Source organism: Bufo gargarizans, chromosome 4 (assembly GCF_014858855.1).
Source record: "Bufo gargarizans isolate SCDJY-AF-19 chromosome 4, ASM1485885v1, whole genome shotgun sequence".
Taxonomy (NCBI): Eukaryota; Metazoa; Chordata; class Amphibia; order Anura; family Bufonidae; genus Bufo; species Bufo gargarizans.
Window position 1 is genome coordinate 203,519,308 of NC_058083.1, and position 20,920 is coordinate 203,540,227.

Genomic DNA, 20,920 nt, shown 5'->3' on the forward strand with positions numbered 1-20,920 from the left:
AGAGCTTAATCCGTTTAGGTTTGACATGTCACGGAAGGATAAGCCATTAATAGCAACGTTTGGAGAACCCCTTTACATTTTTGAGAACTTTAAAGTGTAACTTTCATTAAAAAAAAAATTCTAATGTGTAAGGATGTGATAAGGATTTTTTTTAATATTCTTTATTAGGTGAATTTGTACTTTTCTATTACAAAACTGGCTCTGAAGTTGTCCCTTAGCAGCAGGCTGTAAGTAAGTGTTGCTAAGGAAGACCTATCTTGATTCTTCAGTACAGTACAGTCTTGTACACTAAAACTGCTCCCAAAGCCAGCCTGCTTCTAAGTGCCGCTCCTACAGGTCTAAAAAACCTGACCTTATCTACTGTAACTGAACATCTGCCCTGCCATCTATACAGTGTTGCAGACAGTAACCCCGGCGCACTGATTAACCAGCCACCGCAGAGATGCAGGAGATGGGGCCGTCGGCGCTCACCATGGACAGTCAGCGAGAAGCAGTTCTACAATATATAGGGACAATTATAGTATATAAGGTTTTCCATAGCAACGCTCATTTAGAGAGCGATGCCAAGGGACTACTTCACAGCCAGGTTCATCATGGAAAATTACAAATTCACTTAATAAAGTATATTACAAAAAATTCTTAGTCACCTTTTCTACACATTAGAAAAAAATGGACAGATAGAGATATAGATATATATATATATATATATATATATATATATATATATACACACACACACACACAGATATATTTTAACATCTTTCTTCAGAACAAAGTCTCCTTACATTTCTTGACATGGGTTGTGTACGATGCTGGCAGAACTCATGGCTGCGATGCCATGGTAAGGGCTTACACAAAATGCAAACCACTTATAGTATCTGGACTTGAAGGTGGCGTAGAAATAGGCCAGCATATGAGGCTTAGGCCTCTTTCACACGACCGTTTTTTTTTTTCCGTTTTGCGGGCCGTTTTTTGCGGTCCGTATACGGTCCGTATACGGAACCATTCATTTCAATGGTTCCGCAAAAAAAACGGAATGTACTCCGTGTGCATTCCGTTTCCGTATTTCCGTTTTTCCGTTCCGTTTAAAGATAGAACATGTCCTATATTTGGCCGCAAATCACGTTCCGTGGCTCCATTAAAGTCTATGGGTCCGCAAAAAAACGGAATGCATACGGAAATGCATCCGTATGTCTTCCGTATCCGTTCCGTTTTTTGCGGAACCATCTATTGAAAATGTTATGCCCAGCCCAATTTTTTATATGAAATTACTGTATACTGTATTTGCCATACGGAAAAACGGAACGGAACGGAAACGGAACCACAACGGAAGCAAAAAACGGAACAACGGATCCGTGAAAAACGGACCGCAAAACACTGAAATGGACATACTGTCGTGTGAAAGAGGCCTAAGGAGGAGAATCTCCATGAAAAGAAATGAATTTGCCTTGGATTGCAGGCTAAGCCGCCACATTCATGTACATGATCTTATTGCTGTTCCCTGTGCTTGAGACAAGACCTTGGTGAAATCAGCTGAGAGCATAAGAATTTGAAGCCAAGACAAGTAATTGTGCAAAGCTGCCTGTGAATGTACAGTAATACTTGGAAAGAACATCTTGATTAGGTTAAATGTTGGATAATCTACAGAAAAGACCATTACCGGGAAACGCAACAGATTGTGCAGCAGATTTACTTATTAACACATAGAAGTCAACGTCTTTTTGCCGGCAATTTCTTATAAGTCAAGAGCCTGGATTTGAACTTGCACAGGAACCAGGCAGCCTGTGCTATAGACAGGGCGTAACTACCATAGCGGCAGTCCATGTGACTGCTATGGGGCCCTGGGCAAGAGGGGCCCCAGTTGGGATTATCTCCTCTTCTAGAGGAGTTGAAAACTTGATGAGGACTCTACCTTCTAAAGGAACAACTTTTAGCAAATAAGGCAGTGGAAAAATGACCCAAGAGTCATTGAAAGAGGTTTAGGCAGAAACCCGTCTGTCCTGTGTGGGGGGCCTGGTTTGATACTTACTATGTGGTCCTTACTTCTCTATGTATGCCACTGGCTATAGAAAATGAGCAGGAACATTGAAGGCGGCATGCCTAACTGGCATTAGTTTAATAAGGTTAATTGGAAATATGATACAGAAGCACGATTCATTACTGGATTGCCACCTTGCAGCTCCTACGAATGCAAAGGGCATGTTCACGTGGCAGGATGTTCATACGGACTTCAGCTCATCTGTGCCGAAATCCACCTTCTAACCATGCCTCACTGATCTACATAGGATATCTGCACTGGATTTCACACTCTTGTGGATTTGAAATTGGAGATGGTCAGTTCGCAGTGTTCGCGAACACATACGATCTGCCATCTTAACTGACAAGTCCGGCGAGAACCCCCCCCCCAGGCCGTTCTCGGAACTGCCTGCTCCCGGAGACCGCATTTTATTTCAGACCGGCTCGCGCACAGGCACAGGTAAGGACTTACCTGCGCCTCGCCGGACTTGTCAGTTAAGATGGCAGATCGCATGTGTTCTGCCTAAACTGCGAACTGGCCATCACTGTTTGAAATGTCAATTTCCACCATAGCAGGGGGCCACAGATAGAATAGCCTCATTGAATGCAGCTAAATTTGTGGGTAGATCCTCTGCATGTCAAACTACAAATCTGTGGCAGAAATCTCAGATATCTGCCTTGAATTCTTCTGAATTCTACCTTGTAAACTGCAAAAATTTCTTTTTGACTTCTGTGGGAGAATGTTGTGGTCATATTCTGTGAAATGTGCTATTAAAGGGAAGTGCAGGAAGACGAGACTGAGATGTGACCATCACTCCTTGTGAATATAGAGGTTCAGTCTTACTTGCCACCATCTTTACAATAGAGGTGTTGGCTTTTATTGCATTCCTTCCATCTAATGATATTGAGATGATGCTGTCTCCTTACCAACCAGGAGGTGGCGACCTGTTGAGTGCTTGTCCGCTTTAGAGACCGCACTTGTGTTTGGTGCAGAATTGGTCTTCTCTTTTATTACAACGTATGAAATAAAAGGTTTGTGCCATGACCACCACCTTTAGCAATGATTTGCAGTGGAGGGTGACGTTGTTTTCCCAAGTGAATTCCTCGAAGAGCTCTTCATAACTGCATACAACTTCTATTTCACCAACATAATAATCAATGCAAGAAGACACCAAGGAGGCGATTTATGTGTGTAAAAACACAAAAGATCAGACCTTTATACTGCAGGTACAAGTACACACATCACTCTGGTCTAGTCAGATCCTATGTATGCATTATGGGGGTACCTATGACAGAAACTGGTGTAAAAAATTTAGCACAAGTGACATTTCTACTCTGACCTCGCCACATGCTGAAAATGTGGAATGGGGTGGGGCGAGGGCACCGGGCCTGGCACGTTCGCTATCATTTATGCCAGTTTACTGCCTTAAATGACTGAAATCTACTAAGAGCTGGAGTAGATTTCAGTTTAGGCACATGGACTGCTGAAGGACGCTCCTAGTTTATAACTAGGTCTGCGCCTCGTCATGGGGATATCAAAGACTGGCGTAAAACCAGTCTTTGATAAATGACCCCCATTGTACTTATAGAGTGATAGAATAAGTTAGTTACGCAAGCCCTTAAGTGACAGCTATCGTACTGCTTGCTAATAGTGCTTTAGGAAGACATGTAACAAGATTCCCATGGTATTTAGAAATGCTATCTAAAGCTTTGGAGGACCCGTTTACATGATGAGTGCAGCTGCTGTAGGTGTAATCAGGTGTGACCCACACACATAGGATCCCGGATCCTCCAACAAGCTGCTTGACAAATAAAGGGACATTTCTGTAGCATCTGCAGGGAACCACTCCTGAGAATGAATGGGCCTCGGCACGGGTTTAGCTCTGCAGCCCTTTGACAGTGCTACCACACACTTTCACACTAGCGTTAGAAGAATTCGGCAGGCAGAACTGCCTGCCTGATCCAGAAATCCGTATGCAAACAGATATCATTTGTTTCCGGATGCGGATTCGTTTGACAAATGCATTGAAATACCGGATCCTTCTCTCCGGTGTCATCTGGAAAAAACACATCCGGTATTTATTTTTTTCACAATTTTAAAGGTCTGCGCATGTGCAGACCGGAAAGCCGAATCCTTCAATGCGGCAATTTCCTGAACACTTGGTACCGGATCCGACATTAATACATTTCAATGGATCCGGCAAGTGTTCCGGAATGGAACAGAACGGAAGACATCCTGATGCATACTGAACGGACTGCTTTCCATTCAGAATGCATTAGGACAAAACTGATGCTTTTTTTTTTCCGGTATTGAGCCCCTAGGACGGAACTCAGTACCTGAAAACTTTAACGCTAGTGTGAAAGTACCCTAAGCACTGTGGCTCCTTCATTCTGAAGGTTATCGGGGGACCTACATTTGGCATTTGCACTCATGAGATATGGTGGCATATCCTTGCGATATTCTATCATATTCCCCTTAATACACACACATAGGAATTATTTATTTTTATACCGTAATGCCTTATATTATAATTATTATTATAAATGCTGTTCTTGTAAATGCTGTGTTTCTTAAAAAAGGACGGATTTTGCTTTGTCATGCTTTGTTTTACTGCAACTATGATGGGGTTTAGAAATGTCCGAAGTATCATTGGAATCTGAAACATTGTAAATACAGCTGTGGTCCAGACCATAGACCAGAGAATGTCCTGTACAATACATGAAACCACACAAGGGTGAGCTGCAAGCATGTCCTGCAAAACACTTTCATGTATTGGAGCATACTGATGTCTCTCTGACCGTTTACGCCCGTTCATGGTGGCTGCTATAAAGCTTGCATAGCCTGCTGCTCTGTATATATAGGCAATAAAGCAAAGAGGTTTCTGCTTCCAACATGGTCGCCTTCAGGGAAATTTTTAAAAACTAAAAAAAATTATAGCAGCATTAAAAAAAAAAAATTGGTAAAATGAAACACAAGATATGTTCTCGTTATTAAATTTAACAGCTAAAGGTCAGCTAGTAATAACACAAGGAAAGGAGAAATGATTTCATGTGAAACGCTAAATGTTTATGCCAGATCTATTCTGATATATAAAAGGTATTCTTATGTTAAGATATCGGATCATCTAAGAATCTCTAGTAAAGGAAATCCTGTATAACCTAAAGCAGGGAAGTCCAACCTGCAGCTGTTGCGCAACTACAACTCCCAGCATGCCTGGACAGACTACAGCTATTAGGGAATGCTGGGAGTTGTAGTTTTGCAACAGCTGGAGGTTGACCTAAAAGCATACAAGGACTGCTCACAACATAAGCTGTATAATTGTGACTAATAGTGTTCTCTTGCAGGCGATATTTCCTTTACTACCTGCATAATGTAGTAAGCAGTTTGCTTCTTTTGAACAACCAGACTACAAGATCCAGGCATCGTGATAAATGACTTGATAACAGAGTCAGCCAATGATTTTTTTTTTGTTTTCAAGCTAACACATACAGTATAGGTAATAAATATTCGCAAACTGTGCATTTACCTACCTCTATCTATGTGTTTCCAGTTCCCAAAACTGGCATCCTTGAAGCTCTTGGGCATGATTGAACATTTTTGTCTGGGTCTTTGATAATTCTTTAGGGCAAAATTGATTTCAAATGGACACTGTCATTTCCGCCAACTCTGCATGATTTATTAGTATGACTGAATATAAGAAACTTTATAATACAGTATATAGTATCAAAATTGCCTCTTTCTCCTCTTATGAGCAACTTCTTCCCCTCTCCAACCTCCTGGACTGATCATTCACCCTCAATTTACAGCTAACATCTGTTAAGATGTATTTCAGTTTATGAAGAGTTCAGGTTACTTGTTGCCAGAAGTCTATAGAGATTAGAGGTAAAGGAGGAAGCAGCTGCAAAGTATGAGAGACACTGCTGCTGGCTAGTTAGTGTTTTGCTATCTTACTCCAGTTCTGGATTTATATCTACATTTCTCAGTACTGCTGTATAAAGTCCCTATGCTTCTGCTGCTGAGAGCATTCTAGAGAGAGAGAGAGGAGCAGGATCTCCTCTTCTCTGTGCTGTGTATGGGAGATGTCATAGCAGCTAGTGCTGACAATTAAAAATGGAGCTTGCAGAGAGGAAAACTGTTGAAAATTGCCATATGCAAGTCATCAAATGGCCAGGAATACTGCTACTGCAAACGTACGATGGCTTATTCTGATAAGTCATGTGAACCGTCATCTGCGCTTTGAAGCACACGTAAGGATTGCTTGTGTTCCTTTCTTGCCCATATTCATTGGGCGGACACAGGAATCGTGGGTATAGCGATGTCCTCTAGGAGGCGTTGACACTAGTAAAAGCTGTTAGCTCCTCCCCTGGCAGCTATACCCCCTCCAGCCTGGAGAGAGAGCTTCAGTTTTTTTTCTAGGTGGAAAACAGTGGTCGCCTAGCCTCCCTGTTCTCCCGGGGAGCACGCCAGTGTCAGTCAGCCACACTGCGTCCTTCCCCACAAGAAGATGAGGTGGACCAGGGCAGCCCAGCTACCCTGCATTCAACCAGCCAAGGGGTCATCTAGGTCCGACAGAGAAGACCCTCCCGCCATACCAGACTCCTGCCACTCCGGTGCCAGCTGCTGAGGAGGTGACCCTGCTGGAAAAGGTGATCTTATGGGCCCACTCAGGGAGGATGAAGTGAAGGGGAGGAAGATAGGCGAGTATGTTTAACCCCTCTCCCTCCCTTCCTATTTGCCCTACAGTAATGTGCTGGTGTCAGGTGAGTGCGCTGCCCTTTCGGCCGGTCGCGGTCATGCAGCGTTGTGTCCCCGCAGCCGTCTGTGCTCCGGCAGTCCATTCTAGTCGGCCGTGTCCCATAACTTTAGGCCCCGACTTTGCGGCCTACTAGCCCCCGCAACTTTCATCCTTGGGGAGGGGGCGGTCTGGCGCAAATTCTTCCCGCCTTGCTTTCCCCTCCCCAGTAGCTCACAGAGCCCCGCCCTTGGTCCTCAGGCAGTTTACCCTTCCTGGTCAGCCATCTCTTGAGGCTGGCACAGGAGTTTATGGTTTTCTATCTGCAGGGCTTTAATGGTGAGGAATTTAACTCCTCTGCCTCTTGTCCAATTGAGACTGGGCATCCCTCAGTCCAGACTGGGCCCGTGTCGTATTACGGAGAAAGGAGGACCCTTCAGTTTCCCAATCCACGCTCCTGCGTCATTTGGTCGAAATCCAAGGGACAGTACTTATCGTATGCATTAGCCTCTTCCATAGTTGGCGTGTATGGGTGCTTTTTCATCAGTCGCATGGCCATCACTATGCTTCCGGTTACATTGCCTCCTTCCACTAGTGATCCGCTAACGTGGGGAATGAGTACACATCTTGGATGCTGCACTTCAACTATGCCACGGCTCTAGATGCCTTATCTTCTTCAAGTGGGGCGTAGCGAGTATCCATACACGCTGGTGCCCTGTACTCTTCATCTAGTGGTATATGGGTGCCGCCAGTGGATACGGTGGAGGTTTCCACCTTGTATCTTTTTCTTCGGTGCTGGTTTGGGGCATGAATATGACAACCTCTCTCCTGTCAGGGGGTTACCCAGCATGTGTCCTAGTGTCCCCCATCTCCATGGTCCTCCACTCTTCCAGTATGTGTCCTCAACAATATGTAGTGCGTACGCCATGGCACATAATATTCTGATTACGTTCCAGGAGTCGAGTGTTGCACTGACTCTATATTCTCTGTCCACCATTCCTGATATGGAAAGTGGTTATGCTGGCACTCTGGTTTAGCTACAGCAGCGTGTTCTCTTCCGCAGGTGCAGATATTAGGACTTCCTCAGCAGGACTGCAATAGATCCATGCCAGTGGTTCCTGCACCCAGAGGTGTTCGAGGCGATCTGGCTGCGTTGGGGTCGCCGACGTGGTCTTGATGGCCTCAAGGCTCAATCGGAAACTTCCCACCTTCCTCTCCCGAGCAGGGATCTCCCCTTTGGCAGGGGTTCTACCTCCTTTGTCTTTTTCCCCCCTTCTACCCAGGGTTCTACGAAAAATAGGGAAGGAAGGCATTCCAACTATCCTCGTCGCCCCGGATTGGCCCCGTCGTATGCCGACCTCGTTCTCCTTCTAGGAGACGTCCCTTGGTCACTACCTCTCAGAGATGACCTTCTTTTACAGGGACCGGTCTTCCATCAGCATTTAAGGTCTCTTCGTTTGACGATGTCATCCGCACTATGATTCAGGCCAGGAAGCCTGCATCGTCCAGGATCTATTACAGGACCTGAAGGTCCTTCCAGGGTTTCTGTGAAAGCCGGAACATCCCCCCACTTCGTTTTTCTCTCCCTACTGTCCTGTCCATTCTTCAATCAGGGTTGGACCTTGGTCTAGCCCTTAGTTCTTTGAAGGGTCAGGTGTTGACGCTTTCTATCCTTTTCCAGTGCCCTCTGGCCCCCCTGCTGCCTGTAAGGACGTTTCTTCAGGGAGTGGCACATACGGTTCCTCTGTACCATCCTCCTTTACTGCCTTGGGATCTGAATTTAGTCCTTTCAGCGCTCCAGGCTTCCCCCTTGAGCCCTTGCGGGAGATTTCTCTCAGACTCCTGTCCTGGAAGATAGTTTTTCTGGTCGCTATCACTTCCATCAGACGGGTGTCCGAGTTGGCGGCGCTCTCTTGCAGAGAACCCTTCCTGGTTATTCATAGAGACAAAGTGGTTCTCTGGCCTGTCCCTTCTTTTCTTCCGAAGGTGGTCTCTGACTTCCATATTAACGAGGAAATTGTCCTTCCCTCACTGTGTCCATCTTCTTCACACCCTAAGGAAAAGTAGTTACACCATTTGGACGTTGTCAGAGCTCGGAAAATCTATTTTGCAGCCTCCGGTCGCTTCCGCCGTACGGGCTCCCTTTTTGTCATTCCAGAGGGTTCTTTGCAAGGGATTGGCGGCCTCCAAGGTGGCAATCGCATGTCTGATTCGGTCTGCAATTTCTGAAGCATACCGCGCCCGGGGCAGGGTTCCGCCCTTAGGTGTCATGGCTCACTCCACCAGAGCGGTGGGCGCATCTTGGTCTAGGAGGAATCGTGCTTGGTCTGCACAGTTGTGTAAGGCGGCTACTTGGTCCTCCTTACACACATTCACAAAATTTTACCAGGTGCATACTTATACATCGGCGGATGCTGCCTTGGGCCACATGGTCTTGCAGGTGGCAGTTTCTTAGATGCCTGCAGAGATGCTTGCTTCCATGGGTCTGTGGTTTTTCCCTCCCTGTGGACTGCTTTTGGACGTCCCACGGTTCTTGTGTCCCCCAATGAATATGGGCGAGAAAAGGAGATTTTTGTATACTTACCAGTAAAATCTCTTTCTTGCTCTTCATTGGGGGACACAGCATCCACCCAGTATTGTTGTTTGACAGTTGTGGCAGTTGCTGGTTTGAACCCCGTTGGGTCTTTTGGCATGTTTGGTGTTCCATGTTTTTTCTTTGATTGGCTTGCTTTTCCTACTGCTTGTACACAAACTGAAGCTCTTTCTCCAGGCTGGAGGGGGTATAGCTGCCAGGGGAGGAGCTAACAGCTTTATCTAGTGTCAACGCCTCCTAGAGGACATAGCTATACCCAAAAAATCTCATTTTTTCAGTAACTGCACCCTCCTAAGAAGTAGAAGCACCTAAAAGAAATGATTCCTAGTCTTCTAATCTTCAATATCTATATGATGGGACATCTTAACAGAGAAAAGTGACCTTTTTGTATATCCTGGGAATATTGGTGACCAATTTGATTCCCTTAAACAAATGATGTACCAGGTTTTTAATGGACTTGCCCCGTACTGCCTATGTTCTCCCGTTTAGCCACTAGGTAATAGTCATCTGCAAGGAAAGATATATTATTTGATACTATTTGTATGAAAGTTTCTATTATATTACCTGTCTTGTATCTCTCCTCTGAGCCGCACATTATGCCATTTACTGACATGTATTCCATCGTATCGGCATATAATACAATATTAGTGCAAGAAAAGAGCTTTCCAGATACAGACTGCCACTGAAATCCGTCTGACCTGTTTCTGTATAAACAAAAACATATTCCAAAGTCAATTATCTCCAAAGTACAATGTGTTCTGCGGCCAGAAAAAGCCTGTCAGAAGAGGACGGTGAAAGGGACATCAATGCTGGAGTGAACATTAGTCCATTGTATTCTGTGTAATTTCAGACAAGAGGGCTCTTTTGTGTATGTGTCTCCGGAAATGAGAAAGGATTGGGCAGTGTCTTGATGCTACTTTCTAAATGGTAAATTGCAGCTCTAAAACACTGATTTGAAGTGCATTGATGGAAAAATTAGAGTATAAAACAGCAGTGTTCTTGGAGAAAACAATAGACTGCAAATTATTTCACTATGGTTCTCCTGCCTACCCCTTGAAACTATAGTTCCCAATGTTTTATTCCTTTTGGTTGTTTAATTTGTCAGAAATGTCCAAAAAGTAAGTTTTTTTTTTCCTTCCCCTTTCTGTTATTATCCTATCATAAATAAGTTTTCATGTGTAGTACTTGCTGGCATCGCTAATCAGTCTCCTGAGCGGTAATACCAGGAGTTATGGCACATAACCTGGGGTACAGCACATGATCGAGGGCAGCAAGCTCCAGGGGCTGCCACGAAGAGCATCTGCACTGGATTGGTGGGGGATTGAAGAGCTGAGTATCGTTTTATTTTACAAATATAGCAAGATGGTAGAGTTCACACTGTTCGCAATGGTAACCGATGGGTGCTCTTAGGTTGGTAACCCAATACCCAGCCTTTAAATATTCAATCGTAAAAATAAAGTATTTATAGGCACACCACCTTCTAGGAAATGTATGTCAGCACACCTTATGGTAAAAATTTGCAATATAGTGGTAACCCTGATGGAGATTGGTATATAGATCTTTGTAATATCTGTATACCAGTGTTCCTGATGCACTGGATCCAGCTAGTACACTTCGGATAGTATAAAAGACATAATTTATTGGCAAGTGACAAAGAGGAAGGAGCAGAGGCTCCGAAATGAGTTTAGCGGTTTTATGTCACTTTTATGCCTGATGTCGACATTTTCTTAAAGAACTTTTAAGTGAAACTACAGCTGGAGCAATTACCAACTGAGTTCAAGACACTATTATATTGAACAACAAAAGGAGTGCTAGGAGTGTTTGGCGTGCAGCAGGACAAACGCGTGTCTGCAGGGAGGAAAGCTGAAGTTTGAACAGCGGTATCGGCAAGTGCGGTGAAGAGCAGGAGCGGTAACGCAATACAGATAAGGCAGGGGTGAGTGCACAGCCCCACGACTCCAACCCACCTTAAATTCTGAAGTTAAAGGGGTTCTGCAGTTTGTTTAAACTGATGATCTATCCTTTGAATAGATCATCAGCATCTGATCAGCTGTTTGAGAAGGCCCAGGCCAGTTGATATTAGTTGTGACATCACTGGGCCTGCGGTAAACAGTGAGAAGGCCTTCTCAAACAGCTAATCGGCAGGGGTCCCGGGTGTCGGGACAACCGCCGATCAGATGCTGCTGATCTATCCAGAGGATAGATCATTGGTTTAAACAAACTGCAGAACCCCTTTAATCCTCCTTGAAGGTAAGCGCTATATCACATTGCCAAGCCTCAGAGCTACTGACATCTTGGACATTAACTAACAGGTAAGCGCTGAATTCTACAGACTTACAATAAGAAGCACTACCTGTATTTGTCTACAAACATTTGAACAACATTTATTGTTTGAGCACTTTGCCAATGTGAGCACTATACAAGCGATACCTATGAACGCCTATCAGCACTGGCACTTATACAAGCCAGCATTAAAATAATACGCTATGTGTAAAGACCTACTACTACATTCGGCTTAAACATTGGAATATCCATCAGAGGGATTTAATTGATGAAATTCCAACATTTCGTACGTTTATAGTTGAATTCCAGCTCACCTGATGATAATTATTAACCCCCAGTGCACGGAGCTAGTCAGGTAAGACCTTTAGTAATAGGAAAAATAAACGTATTTCCAGCACTTCAATTTCGTTGTGTTGCCGACTTTTTTTTATTATGGTGACCAATTTACAACATGTAGAAAAATCCAAACACTTCAGCACCAGTTAACGCATTTCGGACAAACCGTCCTTAGTCATAACTGACATTTTATGTATGAATTGGATATAACCATCTTAATTGCGTTTGACCCTAATCATGGATTCTATTGCTTTGATATTTTAATTATGTTCCCTAAATCATATGGATGAATTGAGATGAATTGATTTTTAGATGTATTAATGTAAATTTGTGAAGACTTATCTGCATTTTGTATCATAGGGGTATTAATTGATTTGTTAATTACTGTTCCTCTACAACACTGAACCACAACAACCAGTTCAGGATGAATGGTTAACAGGCATAGAGTTTTGTGGTTATTTTTATATTTTATTTTTATTTATTTGTATGCAAGTTTGTACAACAGTTTTACCATATAAGGTGTGCTGACATACATTTCCAAGAAGGTGGTGTGCCTTTAAATACTTTTTTCTTTCTCGCCTATGACAGCACCCCTGAAGAGACCGCCTCCACCTCCTCAGGACAGGAAACATGTATTTTTAAAGGAGGGGTCATCCCTTCTAGCTCCAGTTCTGTTTCCTGTCCTAAGGGTCAGAAGGGAATCGGGTCCGCTGGAAAAAGAGTTAGCAAAGAGAGCTGCGGGGGCCCCAGCTATTGAAACAAGGTTACCCCGTGCGGCGTAAGTTCTCCGGGAGCCGCTGCAAAAGTCTGAGCTCCCTTCTCTATCCTTACCCCCTCCATCCGCCTCTCCGGTTCCTGAGAGGGTCCTGACCTTCCTGGACTCCTGCAAACCTCTGCGGCCATGTTCGCATCTTTACTTCCAGGTTGCGGCGGTGGGAGGAAGCTATTTGGACCAGAAGGGGAGGGATGCCGGCTACGCGCTCGGAGGAGAAAAGCCAGCCAGCTCACTGACACGCTGGGTGAGAAAAGTGTGTACAGTACCTCCATTCAGGCTTATGGCTGTGTGATACATGGAGCAGTCTCAGCGTGCAGAGCCCTCTGAGACCACCAATGATACATCGGTACCAGGGGGGGGTAAGAGGGGTTTAACCACAGCATGAATATTAATTTATTATATGCTCATGGGGTCATTTTTTGTTGCTTGGATATCAAAGGAGTCTTTCAGGAAGACCTCCAGAGTAAAGGAATGGGGATGTTGTGTATGTGAGAAGAAGCTTGCTTCTGCCTGGGCAAAATCCCTATAATAAAACACTTCATCCAGCTCACTTTCCTGGTCAAATGCATTCACCCGACTCCTGAAACCTTTGGGGTGGGTCCCCTTTGCAATCAGCAGAAAAACTTGAAACAGGAATGGTTCCGGATTCAATAGAGATCCTCTTAAAACTTCTTTATTAAACATTCATTGACAGCAGACAGCCACTTGGTACACAAGACATGTTGACACGTTTCGGGTACTGGACCCCCTATGTCAAGCATGTATCAGCAAGTTAATGGAAGAGAAAACTCTGTCTTTAATGGGCAGCAGGGGTAGTGATTTTGCCTGATCCTTCTTTTTTACCAAAAGTCTCTTCACGTTTTCATCGTTCTCAGGAGGTAGTGTTACCTTCCTTCTTTGCTTCCCCCAAAAAGGAGGAGGAGTCTGAATTCCACTGTTTGGATGTTAGGAGGTGTATCTTGCAATATCTACAGGTCACTCGGCCTTGGAGATCCTCCTCATGTCTGTTAATTTTGTTTCAGGGAGCAAGGAAATGATCGTCAGCCCCCTCTCAGACTATTGCTAGGTGGATTAGAAAGGCCATGTCCTTAGCCTACTCTTCTAAGGGAGTTATACCGCCTTCAGGGGTTGGGGCTCATTGTACGAGATCAGTCTCCACATCATGGGCGCAGAGGAGCTTCTGCCTCTATAGAACAGCTACCTAAATTTTTTTAGGCATTATAGACTACAGTTACCTTCTGATGAAGGTGTTTCATTGGGTTGTAAAGTACTTCAGGCTGTAGTCCCACCCTAGAAAAAAAATTCTTGCCTATTCTCCAGTGGTGCTGTCATAGGTGAGAAAGAATGATTGGATTACACTTGCCAATAATCTGTTTTCTTTGAGCCTATGACCGCACTCTGTTAATTCCCGACCCTAGATAGTTTCTATAGAAGGGTGTATATATATATATATATATATATATATGTACATAGGTAAAACAAAAAAAAAAAAAATAGAGATATTATGGTGTGTTAAGATGTTTTGTTCTTAGTTCTTGAGAAAAGGACTGGAGATAGAGGGGATGATCCCTCCTTTTAAAAAGGGGTTTCTGGTTCCTGTTTCCTGGCTCAAAGAAAACCGATTACTGGTAAGTGTCATCCAATCATTTTACTATTGTTTTATTTTATTTTTTTGTAGGACTTTTGCTGCGTTTCTTTTTTTGGGAATTCTTGGACAGTCCTTCTCGGTGAGGTCACTAAAAGTCTATTGCGTGTGTTAGTGGAAGAGTGTGTGGAAAATCTGCAGGGTATTACAGTAACGGCAAAGTAGATGAGATTTTAACAAATCTCGTCCACACACTGCAGAATTTTTTTTACAACTGTAGAGGCCAATTTTCATGAGGGTACATTAGTTTTGCTTTGACTATGTCTTCGCAAAAGTTGCAAGTTTGCAATTGTTTTTCAGCTTTCTAAAAAAGTTGTAGTGATAGATATAGAGTGAGATGGACTAACATAGTTAACCATGCCCATTTTCCCCACTTATTCAAAAGCAAGAGTGGAGTAAAACGCCAAAAAATGCTAATTTTTCAGGCCAAAATTTGTACCTTTCATACACTGGAAAAGTTAAATTACTCTTACCGGTAATTTGGGTTTTCCCTTAGCCTCCCCAACGCAACTGACCGGAGGGTATCCGGGAAACAACACTGGAGCTTCAAATTAAAAAGGCCTCCTCTCCTTACCTAAGCCAGTTAATAACGAAGGACACAGAAAATGATGCAAGAATTTTTTTTATTATTAATTCAACATGATACAATCCACCAAGGTAATTATACTCTTACCAAAAACAACAAATAAGCGTGGGAAAAACTCCCAGTGCTGTGGGGAGGCTACTCCCAGTGCTGTGGGGAGGCTAATGGAAAATCCAGTTACCGCTAAGAGTAATTTACCCTTTTCTCCGGCGCCTCCCCAACGGCACTGACAGGAGGATTAACAGAGAAAAAACATATTTTAGGGAGGGACTACTACGCCCAAAGGACAAGTCCTGATTATGGGTCACATCCAGTCTGTAGTGCTTAAAAAACGTCATAGGATTAGCCCAGGCAGCCGCTTTGCAGATCTATTCAATTGATATAGCGGCGTTTTCTGCCCAGGAGGCTGACATATCCCGAGTCGAGTGGGCCTTGAGTCCTGCTGGGGGAACAAGATTCCTGTTCGAATAACAAAGATATAGCGTCTCTTCACCACCAAGCGATTGTAGGCTTCCTGGCTACTAGACCCTTAATTGGACCCTGGAACTGGATAAAGAGGTTCTCTTTCTAAACTGCTTTGCTTTGTTCTCTCCAGATAGCAAAGTAGGCAATGTCTTACATCCATATTGTGCAACTTCAACCCTTGGACCGCGATAGGAGAATCATAGAAGGATGGCAGAACAACTTCCTGATTACAATGGAATTTTGAAACTACTTTTGGAAGGAACGCTGGTCAATGCTTAAGGTGCACGACAAGAGTGCCTGGATATCACCCACCCTTCTAGCAGTTGCTATGGCTAGAAGAAAGGCGGTCTTAAGTGATAAAAGCTTCATGGATATGCTATTAATGGGTTCCAATGGTGACTCCATTAAGACTGTAAGAATTAAATTTAAGTCCCATGTTGGAATGAAAGAGCGTACAGTTGGTGAGACTCTGACAGCACCTTTAAAAAATTGCTTTGCATCCAGAACAATACTCAAGGCTGATATCTGCACTTTGAGGGTAGAGGGTTGGAGACCCTTGTTCAACCCCAAAAGTAGGAAATCTAAAATAATGGGCAGATTCGGCAGAGATTCTTGACTGTTTCTGTTCTTCGTAAAGGCAAGGAAGGCCTTCCAGGTCCTAAGATACATTTTTGATGTCACGGCTTTCCTACCCTTTAGAATATTGGAGATTATTGGATCCAAGAGGCCATTTCCTTTTAAGGCTTAAGCGTTTAGTCTCCAAACGAACAGTCTAAGTTGAGAGACTCTTGGGTGGTCAATCGGACTCTGGACTAAAAGATCTGGCAGTGCTGGGAGTGTCCAGTAATCCCCTCCCTACAGGTTGAGAAGCAGGGAAAACAAGGCTTTCGATTAGGATTACCTGCGCCCGTTCTTCCGCTACCTTCATTGGGGTCCTCGGAATTAGGCTTGGGGGGGGGGGGGGGGGGGTTGAATGCATATAGCATCCCCTTTGGCCAAGTGCGAGACAAAGCATCTAGAAACTCTGGCTTGTCCTGCGGGGACAGAGAACAGAATTTTTGTACCTTCCTGTTGCTCTGGTTTGTAAATAAGTCCAGGATTAGAATGCCCCATTTTGCTGTAATCAATTGAAATATTTCGGGATTCAAGGCCCAATCTCCTTCTCTTATCTCTTGCCGGCTCAAGAAATCTGCCACGAGATTCTTGCTTCCTTTTAAATGGACCGCTGATAAGGAAGTCAGATGTCTTTCTGCCCATAGAAAAATCTTCTTTTTTGCGATTGTGGCTAGAACCTTGTTCCAAGTGCCTCCTTGTCTATCTATGCAACCGTGGTTGTGTTGTCAGATAAGATCTTTACATGGCATTGAGACATCTTTGAATGGAGTGCTAGAAGAACCTCAAAAACTGCCGAAAGCTCCCTTTGATTTGATGAGGCAGTTACCATGGAGTTGTTCCAAACTCCCTGAACCATCAGGTCTGCCACATGACCACCTTGTCTGCTGGCATCTGTAGTGACTACTGACAGATTTTCCCAATTTTTTTCTTATTTTCCACCAGGCTAAGGACTGTAATACTCTTGATGGAAGGCCTACCTACCTTTCTAAGCAGGTTTGAGTACCTTCACAGGATTCAAATAGAAAAGGAGGCTTCAGCACCAGGCGTGGACGTAAAAAAATCCCAATCTTTATTCAGCAATATTCCATAGATGTACAGCAATCAGTGGCACAGGCTCCCGCTTAATCCCAGGAAATCAACGCGTTTCGAACAATGATGTTCTTAGTCATGATCTAGGTGTCTGACATGGTGAGCATTGAAATAGGCTCCAATTCCCGCTATTCCGCCCCCAGGAGGAGTCCTGGAGAGGTGGGTTGGACGCAAAGACAATCAAAACCATGTGAGACACCTGTACAAACATTTCTCCCGTGACATAAAACATATAAACTTACTTTAAACAAACTTACAATTTGACAATCTAAAATCATGTGGTTTTACCTATCAATATGTATGAAGAATATTGGCCCAAGAATAGTGAAAAAATGTATCATTGTCCGCAAGAAGAGTTAACAATCAAAACAAGTAAATAGATATATAAATGAATATCAGCAACAAATACAAAGAGGCAAAAATATATATATATATAAAGTATAATAGGGCAAAATGCAGAAACATAAGGACATAAGGATATAAACTACCGGGAAATACACAGACATGATCATATAAAAATGGCAATATATGTGTATATCCCATTATATGGCTGACTATGTCAATTCTAGTACACCATAAGTGATCCCAGCTTTCATGTTTCAAAGTCCAGGTCCATATATCAAGGTGGCCATAATTCTGGGCGAGTTGTATTCCCGTATGAACCTAAGAATCGCCTGGTGTGAATTCATGTCCTAATCTGCGCTTGTTCGGCAATCAAAGGGTTGTGACCAGCATGAATTTAATTGACTGCCCCGCCTCATAGTGTTTCTCCTCTTTCTTACTACATAGGGAAATCCTTTCAGGGCGGTCACCTTGATATTCACAGAGAGAATATAGTGTGAATGAGGTCCGAGGTTTTATAGAGGAAAGAGTGAAAATGAAAAAGTGATTATACAGAATCTTGCCTCCTTATTTGTATTGGATATAACTGGTGTTGCTCCCTAAAATACTATTATCCTTTTAGTTTTTTATTATTATTTTTTTAGGTAGCTATTTAATGCTAATTTCATTTTTAGTTTTGTTGTTGGTGTCTCATTTTTGGTTTTTTATTTTTATATTAATACATTATTTCAGTTCTTACTTTCCAAATATTTATTCCTAGTTACCTGTATCACAATTTAGTGAATGGTTTTAGTATTAGTATTTGCCCATAATTATAAGGTAGTAACTAATTATACTGTTGGTATATAAGCCCAACAAGATATATTTGGGCATACACACCGTCCGTATCAGAATGGAACATTATTTAACAGGATATACCTGTATTATAAAGAACCAGATGGTATGAGGTATGCGACAATTGTATAAGATATTATCACTATAATGGAGCCTCAAAAAATAAAAAATAAAAATGGAGAGAGGAAAACCAACATTTTAAAAGAAAATAGTTTTAGATAACCATGTATAAGAAAAGAAGTCTGCTTACATAGATATAAAACAAAATTAAAACAAGGTGGTAATGGCTTGACTGCATGTTACCTTTAATATAGGTACATTAATTCTTTTTTAAGGTTAAGACCCTGTGGATGTCTTGTTTTTAATCTCCAAATCCAATATGCTTCCCGTAAAAGGATCTTTTGTTTGATGTTGCCGCCCCTTTGTGGCAATGTGATACGTTCAAATGCAAAGGTGGAAAATGTATCTATGCTGCGATTGTGAGTATTTATGAAATGACTGGCCGCATTAGAAATCCCTATTATGGAAGGGTTGGCAATATAGTTTAGATGTTCCCGTAACCTGTCTTTAAATTTCCTGGTAGTGCACCCTACGTATATCAAATCACATGAGGTACATGTGATAATGTATATAACTCCACTTGTATTACAATTTATGTAGCTCTTAATAGGAAATATTTCGGAATGTGTGGAATTATAAAATTCCTTGGTGATTTTAGAGACCTTACATGTTTTACATCTCTGACTACCGCATTTGGAAAATCCTGTGTACAAGTGGGTTGATTTTTATTTATTGCTTGTGTTGGGGTGAACATAGAGGGTGATAATGTTTTGCCCAAAGTGTTAGGTCTCTTAGAGACAACACGGCAGCCATCTTTTAGTACTCCTCTCAGGATATCATCCTCATATAGAATGGGTAGGCAATTTTGAATAATTTTCTTAATCATGGCAAATTGTCTGCTATAGGTTAGAACTATAGTGGGTATGGATTCATGCCTTTTGTCTGTTTGCCAGCATTATTGTTTCTGTTCTTATTTTTGTTTGTATTGTCATTATTCTTGGTGTCATGATAACCCGTATTTTCTTTTGTCGGTGGTTGGCGCTGCATGCTAGGCACCAGACCAAGTAATTCGGATCTAATTTTGTTATTAGCTATTTTTATACCCCTAGACAGCATCCACTTTGGGTATCCTCTAGACATAAGACGTGTCCATATGTTTACGCATTCTTTATCAAAGGCCTCGTTGGTACTGGAATTTCTTTTGGCTCTTATAAATTCTCCCACAGGGATGCTTTTTATAGTATGTAGTGGGTGGTGACTATTAGCTTTTAGAATCTCGTGCACATCTATATTGGACATCGGAGGTGAGCTGGCTATTTCTCCCTTTTTTTTCATACCTTCACAGGAATCTAGAAGAAAGGATTGTAGAACCCTTGTATGGCTCTGTGCCTATCTGACTGCGGGTATCGAGGATGTTAGGTACCCTAAAACTGTCATGATCTTTTTGATGGTGGAAGTTTTTAATTTGCAGAATTGAGATCTTTTGATATATGGTCAGCTGCTTCTCTTCTGGGAGGAAGGACAACTGAAAACATGAATCAAGTAGAACTCTTGAGCTTTCGTTGACTTGGGACAAAATCAATTTTTTTTTTGTGGTTTTACAATCCGTCCTAAAGATAGGAAGACTTCTTTTACTTGGTCTAGATGAAACAGCAGCTCGTTTTCTGTTTTGGCTGCAATTAGGAAGTCATCCAGATAGGGTATTATGAGAATACCCTTTAGATGGAGGTAACTTGTTACTTCGGATATTATCTTTGATAATATCCTTGGAGCAGAGGATAGCCCAAAGGGAAGGGCCTGGAATTGGAAATAACACAGACAAGTTATGGACTACAATTCTCAGATATTTCTGGTGATTTTTGAGGATTGGTACATGATAATAGGCATCTTGTAGATCCATAGTTACCATATAACAACTATGAGGAAGGAGGTTTGTTGACTTCATGGTTTCCATTTAGAATTTTTTCTGAGTTTTAATATGTTATTTTTATTTTTTTACGGCGTTCACCAGACTGGTTGGATCACATACTATTTTTATAGAGCAAGTTTTTAAGGACACAGTGATGCCTAATATGTGCCTTTTTTTATTTATTTTAGTTTACACAATAAAAGCATTTTTGGTTAAAAAAAAATCATGTTTCTGTGTTTCCATTTTCTGAAAGCCATATATTTTTTTTTAATTTAGGGTCTCATTTTTAGGTAGGGTCTCATTTTTTTGAGGGATGAGATGACTGTTTGAGTAGTACCATAATGGGGCACACATGACTTTTTGGTACATTTAAAAAAATATTTATGGTGTTCACCAGATGGGTTGGATCACATGCAATTTTTATAGAGCAAGTCGTTACGGACATGATGATACCTAATATGTGCATTTTTTTCACTTTATTTTATCCAATAAAAGCATGTTTGGAAGCCGTATATTTTATTTTTTGGACGATTGGCTTATGTAGGGGCTCCTTTTTATGTTGGATGAAGTCACAGTTTAATTGGTGCTAATTCTGAATAGATTACTTTTTTTATCACTTTTTTATACAATTTTTTTTGGGAA

The 20,920-nt window shown here is 42.4% G+C and overlaps 1 protein-coding gene across 7 annotated transcripts in view; it reads left to right on the forward strand.

Moving 5' to 3' along the window:
* Positions 1-20,920, forward strand: part of LOC122936356 (LIM domain containing preferred translocation partner in lipoma) — a 271,804-nt gene that overhangs the window by 171,902 nt on the left and 78,982 nt on the right. The gene's annotated exons all lie outside the window — the stretch shown is intronic.